This window comes from Brachycentrus maculatus, unplaced genomic scaffold (genome assembly GCF_059751285.1).
Source record: "Brachycentrus maculatus isolate JH-2025_06_01 unplaced genomic scaffold, ASM5975128v1 h1tg000496l, whole genome shotgun sequence".
Taxonomy (NCBI): Eukaryota; Metazoa; Arthropoda; class Insecta; order Trichoptera; family Brachycentridae; genus Brachycentrus; species Brachycentrus maculatus.
In genome coordinates, this window is record NW_028281243.1 from 562,501 (window position 1) to 571,094 (window position 8,594).

The 8,594-nt window shown below is 32.9% G+C and overlaps 1 protein-coding gene across 7 annotated transcripts in view; it reads right to left on the bottom strand.

Annotated features, from left to right (window-relative positions):
• The window catches only part of ASPP (Ankyrin-repeat, SH3-domain, and Proline-rich-region containing Protein), a 431,995-nt gene extending 426,941 nt beyond the window's left edge, over window positions 1-5,054 (bottom strand). For 5 of the 7 annotated variants that reach the window (XM_088272416.1, XM_088272414.1, XM_088272411.1 and 2 more), the window contains exon 1: window positions 4,781-5,044. The gene's annotated coding sequence lies outside the window, so the exon portion shown is untranslated. Of the gene's footprint in view, window positions 1-4,780 lie in introns of all 7 variants that reach the window. The other 2 variants (XM_088272413.1, XM_088272412.1) reach the window with 1 other exon arrangement.
• Window positions 5,055-8,594: the final 3,540 nt, after the last annotated feature.

Consider the following 8,594-nt stretch of genomic DNA (forward strand, 5'->3'; position numbering starts at 1 on the left):
TTAAATTTGTAATTTAAATTTTACTTGGGAAATAAAATTTCTTAAAAAATCTATTGTGAAACGTATTCTCACTGAAATATATATAAATAAATAAATAAAAATAAGAAACAGCTCCTACCCCATTTCACACCCTTCAACGTCCCAAAGACACAAGTCTAAAATTCAGACTAAGCTTCACATACGGCATTTGAAAATGATGCGGATAACATCGAAATACGTGTCCCGATAGATTTTAAGAAATAGTGGTATTTATCAAGTAAAACATAAATTAAAAATGTATTATTTTACAAATAAAATTAAAACTCCAATGTACATGGTACATATGTACATATTATTTATTAATAAGCGCTTATGTCCAATGAAAAGCAGACTTAAATTAACAAGGATTGTTTATTTTTAATTAAACGACGTCTCTTAGTAAATACCACTGTTTCTAAAAATCTACTGTGACACGTGTTTCGATGCATTCCGCACCGTATTACGGTGTTTGAAAATGATGCGCAATGCATCGAAACACGTGTCACTGTAGATTTTAAGAAATAGTAGTATTTACTAGGTAAAACATTAATTAAAAATGGATAGATTTCACCACAGAGTGACTGCCGAATCAATTAACGAAAGGATTGTTTAATTTCATTAATTGATACGACAGTAATTTCTATCCATTTTTAACTTAAGTTTCATTTGGTAAATACAACTATTTTGCAAAATCTATTTGGACAGATGGTTCCATGCATTCCGCTTCGTTTTCTAACGTGTACATGTTTAAAAATGATGCGAAATGCATCGAAACACGTGTCACAATAGATTTTAAGAAATAACAGTATTTACATAGTAAAACTTAGATTTCAAAAAAATGGTTATTTATTTTGATTCCAGTATAATAAAAGCAAAAAAGTATGTATCCATCTGCAATGTTCTTATGACAGCAGGCTATGTAAATTGAAGTTTACTATATACTGTCATCAGTGAATTCGGAGCATAAAATTATTTTACCAATATTTTTCTTTATTTTATTTTCGTTTCAGCACAAGCCTGAAAATAATAATTTACTACAACTGAATATTTTACTCATTATTCGACACAACGTCTATAAAAAAAGTAAATTGAGTTGTATAAAGCAGTAGCAGATAAAAATAATAATATATAATAATAAAACCCTTATCCGCACCCCAATGGTGCATAGGGCACTGCTTCATATGAACACAGTGTTATCTTGATCGTTTACACACGAAGGAAAGGTGATCAGCCCTACGCTTCAGGTACCAGTCCAGGGTAATATTGAATAAATATTGCAGTGAAAAAATCACTTACATTTATTTGACCCCCCTGGGAATCGAACCCGGGACCTCCAGAACGGTAGCCGAGCGTGCTGACCATTACGCTACAGAGGCAGATAAAAATAGCTAATATAAAAACTTTTTACTCTAAATCAGAACTTTTTTTTAAAAATCTTACAAATATAAAAAAAAGCCAACTAGGGATATGTCCCGAGTAAAAATAGTAAAACTAAGGATACTTCCCATCATATAAATCATACTTTAGTCTGATTTTTAAAAGGTAACAATTTTTACGACATTTTTAAGTGTCCAAAACACTGGGTTATCCCCACTTATAAGTTTTTTTTAACATCATTTAGATTTGAATGTAATCATATTATTTTTTGAAATCTCATCAAAGATGAAGAAGAATATGGAAGTGATCACTTTACACACGTGTAACAGTCACCAATTCTACCCATTTTTGACAACCACACTACTCAAATTCTTAAAAGTTCTACATATATACATGAACCAACTTTGAAACATTGTTCTTGAATCACTAGACCTTTACTATTGACATCTATTGGTGAGATGAAAATAAGCTTTTTATTATTGAAAGTAATCTTTTAACGAGCCTATGATAGGTTATAAGGCCTGTAAATACCGAGACTTTCATATTATTGTATCCATGTTGAGATGGAGTTTTTTTTTAAATATTGTAATATTTTATTCTGTGTCTCCAAATCCTTATTCACAAATGCGGATTTCTCCAATTAGGAGTTGTTTTATTGACATATTAACGTATACTCGTATTTACAGGGCTTACGACCTGTTATAGGCATATTTAAGTGATTACTTTATACACATGATTGACAACTACCCTGCTCAAAATTTTAAACTTGTTTTACCGTTTGTTATTTGATTAAATATTACTTTATGATGTTTAATAATTTGGTCCAGCCCTTGGCCGTGGTTGCCAAAGGTTGTCCATGGCTCACCTAAACCAACCTTTGTATTACAGGTCATAGCAATTACCCAGTCAATTACCCAGACTTCTATATTTTTCTTTACCTACATATATTAAGATAACGTTAAAAAAAAGAGAAATATTTGTGTTTTTATTCTTTACACAAATATTTCAATATCATACTATTCCTGTCGGCCTAAGCGGCTTATTATTAGAAAAAGGTATCAATTGTACTAGAATGGATTCGAACCGAGAAACTCTGACTTAAGAGTCCGCGACACTAACCACGGGACTACAACCCGACACTATATTATATTTATTTTTAACCCCCTAGAATCGAGCCCGGGACCTCCAGTATGGTAGTTAATTGTGCTAACCACTACACTATGCAATTACCGAATAATTTTGTTACCTAATAAACTCTCTCTTTATTTATCTTTAAGATAATTTTCAACTAATTATTGTGCTAATTTTTTAGTGAAATACTTTACCGCAATATTCAATTACGCAAGATAAAAAAACACTTACACATTTGGTTTCGAAACCTTGAATGGAATTGTTGAAACCAACGACAAAATATTTGATAATCTGAAACTGGAGCGAGCAGCTAAAAAGTGAACGAGAATAAAAGACAAAGCTCGGACACTTGATGCGTTTACATAAAAATGTAGGTCGTTATTTCTGTTTTTATTTATTATTATGCTGAAGCCAATGACATGGCCAAATGTACCAATTAAACTGATTGACTTTAATCAAATTTGATCGAAGCAATCAATGCTTTAATGATTTCTGCGAATCAACGAAACTTCTTTTAAACAAACATTAAATTATATACATACGTAATGTTAAGAACACGATTATTTGATTACAAATAATCGTGTAATTATCGATATTAAATAATCGACTATTTATTTTTATTACGAAGTTGTAGATGACTTTAACTGCATATTATTTTTTGACATCTCATCAAAAATGAAGAAGAATATGGAAGTCTGGGTATTTACGGGGCTGACGACCGTCATAGGCTGGTTTAAGTGATCACTTTACACACGTGCAACATTCATTAATTTTACCCATTATTGACAACCATACTACTCAAATTCTTGAAAGTTCTATATATATGAACCAATTTTGAATCCATATTCTTGAATCACTAGAATTTCACTGGAGACATCTATTGGTGAGATGAAAAGAAGCTTTTTATTTAAGCTTTCTAAAAAATAAAATGAAAAATAACTCCTATAATTGGAGATAATCCAGATTTGTGAACTAGTATTTGGACACACTCAAAATATTGTAGAGTTTAACTTCATTTATATTCGGTAAAAACATATGAATTTTTTGTCATATAATTCCTAAAAATATCAATTGTCAACCGGTTTCTAAATACCCAAATCGCTGTTAAGTCAAAGGTATCAACGCTACATACTTCGATGTCGGCTTGTGGTCCCGTGGTTAGTGTCGCGGACTTTTAAGTCAGAATTTCTCGGTTCGAACCCACTCTACCACAATTTGATATCTATTTCTAATAAAGCTTAGGCTCACAGAAAAAGCATGAAATTGAAATATTATTTACACAAATATTTGTCTGGAAACATAAATAATAACTATAAAATGGAAATACAAAGATTGTTGGCTGGGGTGGTACGAGTGACGCACTATTAAATAATATTGATGTTGCAATAAAATATGCAACAAATTACAAATCACGATAGTTAACAGCTAAAACAATCCTCACATATGCATTTAAGAAAACATCTCCCAGCAAAACAACACACTGTTTGAAAATAAACATAGAACCACAAGATCAAAAACACGTCAAACAAAATCAAACAAATATCGCGTTTGGTCAAACATTGGGCAAGTCGGAAATATTTGTAAAAGAGATGTAAATACTTGGATAATGGGGGTGGTTAGATATGAAATAGACGATAATATATTCAGCCATGTCATCCATGAATGTATGACTCATGATAGACAAAAAACTAACAAATTGTTATGAAATAATTACATTTTTACAAGATTCCAGAAATATGGTGCAACACGCACCGGACCTAAGTACACACAGCTCAATTGTCATTAGATTCAAATATAAAAATAAAACACCACTGAATTTATTAGTGCAAACACGACCACTTTCGAGAACTAATCATTAACTGGTGAAAATGCATGGAGTATTTCGAATATCCTACAATAGTACCTGAAACGGAGGGCTGATCACCATTCCTTCATGTGTTAACGATCACAATAACTCTGCGTTTACATGATGTGGTGCCCTATGCATCATCGAGTGCGGATAAAGGTTTGATGAAGATGAAGAAGATTTTGAGTATCTCTAGTTCTCGAAACTTTGCATTGACAGACTCAAAAAAGTGTTTTGTTTCTATAATTAAATGAAAATTATATGTTCACAGCTGTTCCACAAAGTTAATACCAAATTAATTTACAATATAAAGTTATGTGTAATTTAAGTAACAATTTTAGCTGTAATTTTAGTAAGTTTATAAATTTATACATATATAAATGATTTTCATATAAATATAGTACCTACCTTCTAAACGATTTTTTTATTGTTGCATTTTTCACATTACACCACCAAACCACGTAAAAAATCACTTGCACTTTTTAAAGTTTGACATGTTTAAACAAAACATTTTTCTTTTTAAAATCAATTGACACCGATAACACAATTAATTTACCGCACAAAAAACGCGCGAAATCGGCCGGATAAAGAAAAAACGTACGGAAAAGCGCGCGCAATGGCACCTCTCGATCGGCGGCACAGTGTTGCCCGCGCACTCCGCAACAGCTGACTGACGCGAGACGGAAATAATGAAAACACTGGCGGCGACCATGTTTTTTTCGCCAACACACGCGCCGCGATATTCCGAGATAGGTAAATTGGTGGTATACTCATTCGGGCAGTCACGACAGAACGTATTTTTATTCGATTCATGTAAAAAAAAGCGCACAAATCGCAACGAATTGAATTTCCATGTATTGTTATTATTTTTTAGTGTCATTCTTGACCAAAAATCGTAAGTTCCGAGACCCTCATAGAGCAAATCTTCAACAAATTACATCATATGACAGTCAAACAACTATATACATATCGCTCACTCCTTTCAAGAAAATCAAAAAACTAGATTTTTCATAAAAACGTTTTTAAAGTTTAAAAATATAACACAATGTATTAAAAATAAATATCAAGCCACTTATTGAACTTTTTACTGTGCAACAGATCTTTCTAGGTAAAACCTGAAGGTATTTTCTCCATTCGAAAAATATTTAGTATATTAAAAAAATAATTAAACAATACATTTTCTTCAAAATACAAAAACAACACATTCTGCCCTGTAGCGGGTAAAAATTAAGCTGAAAATATGCCGCTTTTTTCAGATATAGTACATTTTCTGGACATTCCGAAAACATGCACAAGTGAAAATTGACGATTTTTGATTAACGACGTTCTTGAAAGGAGTGAGCGATATGTGTAAAATGAAAAAAAAAGTGTTTTCGTGGAATACGAAAATGGACCCTATGCATGATTGTTTTAGTTGGAAAGATATTATCTTCCGTGGAAAAATACAGGCGTACAGCTCGCTTAGTAAGAGTTCTTTCAGACCTGAATTATAATGAAAAAATAGCACGTTAAATATACGAGTATATGTAGTATAGAAACATGAACCCTATACTACATTAAGCCCTCATATGAGTTTTTAAAATAATTCTTTTTGTTCTAACCCTTAAACGAACCCAGTGGTGTATAGGACACTTCATCATATTGATGCAGTTTTATCTTGATCGTTAACTGCACGAAGACAAGGTGATCAGCCCTGCCCTTCAGTAGTTACCAGTCCAGGGTGAAATTAAATCAATATGAAAGTGAAAACCACCCATATTTCTTTTGACCCCCCTGAGAATCGATCCCGGGACCACCAGCACGTTAGCCAGATGCGCTAAGCACTACACTACGGAGGAGGACAGGCTTCTAAAATAGCTAAATTAAAAGTGCCGTCAAATTGTTTTAAAAAAGTATTTTTCTTACAAATTTGTATACATTAAATTACAATAAGACTTGCTTGATCAAAATGCCATTGTCCTTAGAAATAAAAGTCATCCATTCGTTAAAAAAAACTTTATTATCAATTTTTTTTAAAACAGCATGGCATTTTCAATGTTTTTATTGCATTAGTGCTTCTTCTTCTTCTTGGTGTAGGCCTTGTGACCTGTTTTTAAGAGGGATTAGACTCTTGCGATGTCGATTCCCAGCTGTCAATCCATCTCTTTGTTGATCTGCCCGGGAGTCGGCCATGCAATGCAATGTGGGGGAGTCTGGATGGTTCCATTCACACTCACATGCGCGTATCATTGTTTTCTTCGTTGCCTTCCCCACCTTACGACATCTTCGATCTCTCATATTTCTCTTATCCTGGTGTTCCTTATTCTACCTCGTACTCTTGCCAGATATGCTTCTTAGCAGAGTTTTCAGTTCTGACACTCTTCGCGCGTTTTGTTACTGCGGTGTCCACTTCATTGTTCATTGTTGCTTCATAGATTAGAAATGTGTGTATTCAATTTTCTTTCTTTTCCTTTTAACCAGACTGAGTCACAGCAACGCGTGGCTAGGTACAGCTAGAATAGTGTAGAACTTTTACAATTATAAATTACATAACAACATGTTTAAGAACATGATATAAATACGGTAGAACCTCTCATAACGAGCATAATTCGTTCCAGAATCTTACTCGTTAAGCGAAACATATTTTGTTTTACTGGCACGGAAGTCTCGGCTCACAAGTGAATAACGTGAATAATTAACTTGCCTTTTATCTGTAAATCGTGCGAAATGTCGCTCGCTTAAAAATTGCTCCCATAAGGGAGCAATTTTTTAAATATTTTTACTCGTTATGCGAATTACTCATTGTGAGAGGTTCCACTGTAAATAAAAATATATATAAACCCCACCCTGGTTATTACATGCCCTACTTTGAAATATTCTCTTTCATAATACCATTAAAGGAATATAAATTCCGAGTAATAAGGTATTTACTTTGATGAAAATATCGGTTCAGATATAAGTACGTACTGCGGACTCTCATTTAGATGGGATGAATGGTAAATAAATTTCCTGGATAATCGATTTCCTGGTTAATCCGGGAATATTAAAAAAAAATACGAAAATTTAATGCAATGCGACGTTTTTCGCCTAAAAAGCTAATCGAAAAAGAAAATATGATTTTTTTGACATCTCATCAAAACTGAAGAAGAATATGGAAGTCTGGGCATTTACGGGGCAGACGACCGTTATAGGCTGGTTTAAGTGATCACTTTACACATGCGTAACATAAAACCAGCTTATGACGGTCGTCAGCCCAGTAAATGACCAGACTTCCATATTCTTCTTCATCTATGATGAGATGTCAAAAAAATAATATAAAAATAACTCCTAATTGGAGATAATCCAGATTTGTGAACACACTCGAAATGTTGTAAGAAAAAATGATATTGTTTTTTGACATCTCAACATAGATGAAGAAGAATATGGAATTCTGGGCATTTACGGTGCCTACGAACGTCACAGACTGGTAACACCGTTAGCCGAAATTCCACATCTATCAAAATTACAACAAACATACGAAATCATTCCAACAACAGCTTTTATGTGTCGCCTACTTTTAAAATCCGCCAAATCCATGTAAGTCGATTTTACAAAAAATGCAAAAGTCTCCGGGTAACATTTATGTTGAAAAGATTTGTCTATCTTTAGATAAAAATTATGAAACTAACACAAACCAATAATGACGTCATCTTAATTTTTGACCTATCCTCGCTCTCTGATTGGCCGATATGGGTCAGAAGGCAAGTTCCATGAATATAGCGGAATTCGAAATACAACGCTGTTTTTAAGTATTTTTAGCAGGGTTTTCAAGTAAATAAATATTTTAACCAATAAAACCCACAATTGGCATTCCGATAGAGTATTTATTTTAAATTCTTCTGAATCTTCGAAACAATAAAGCAATATGAATATTCAATAATGGGTACAATGGTGAACGACACACAAGTGTAAAGAGTGATTACTTAAGCTAGCCAAATGCTAGGCCTTAAGCCCTAGGATGCTCAGACTTTCATATTATTTCATATATGAAAGTCAAAGCGATAGATGCTTCGTCTCAAGATGAGACACCTATAACAAATCGCTCACTCCTTTCAAGAACGTCATAAATCAAAAAACTTGTTTTTTCAGGAGACCGTTTTCAAATTTTAAAAATATTATACAATGTATTAAAAATAAATATCAAGCCACTTATTGAACTTTTTACTGTGCAACAGATCTTTTTAGGTAAAACCTGATGGTTTTT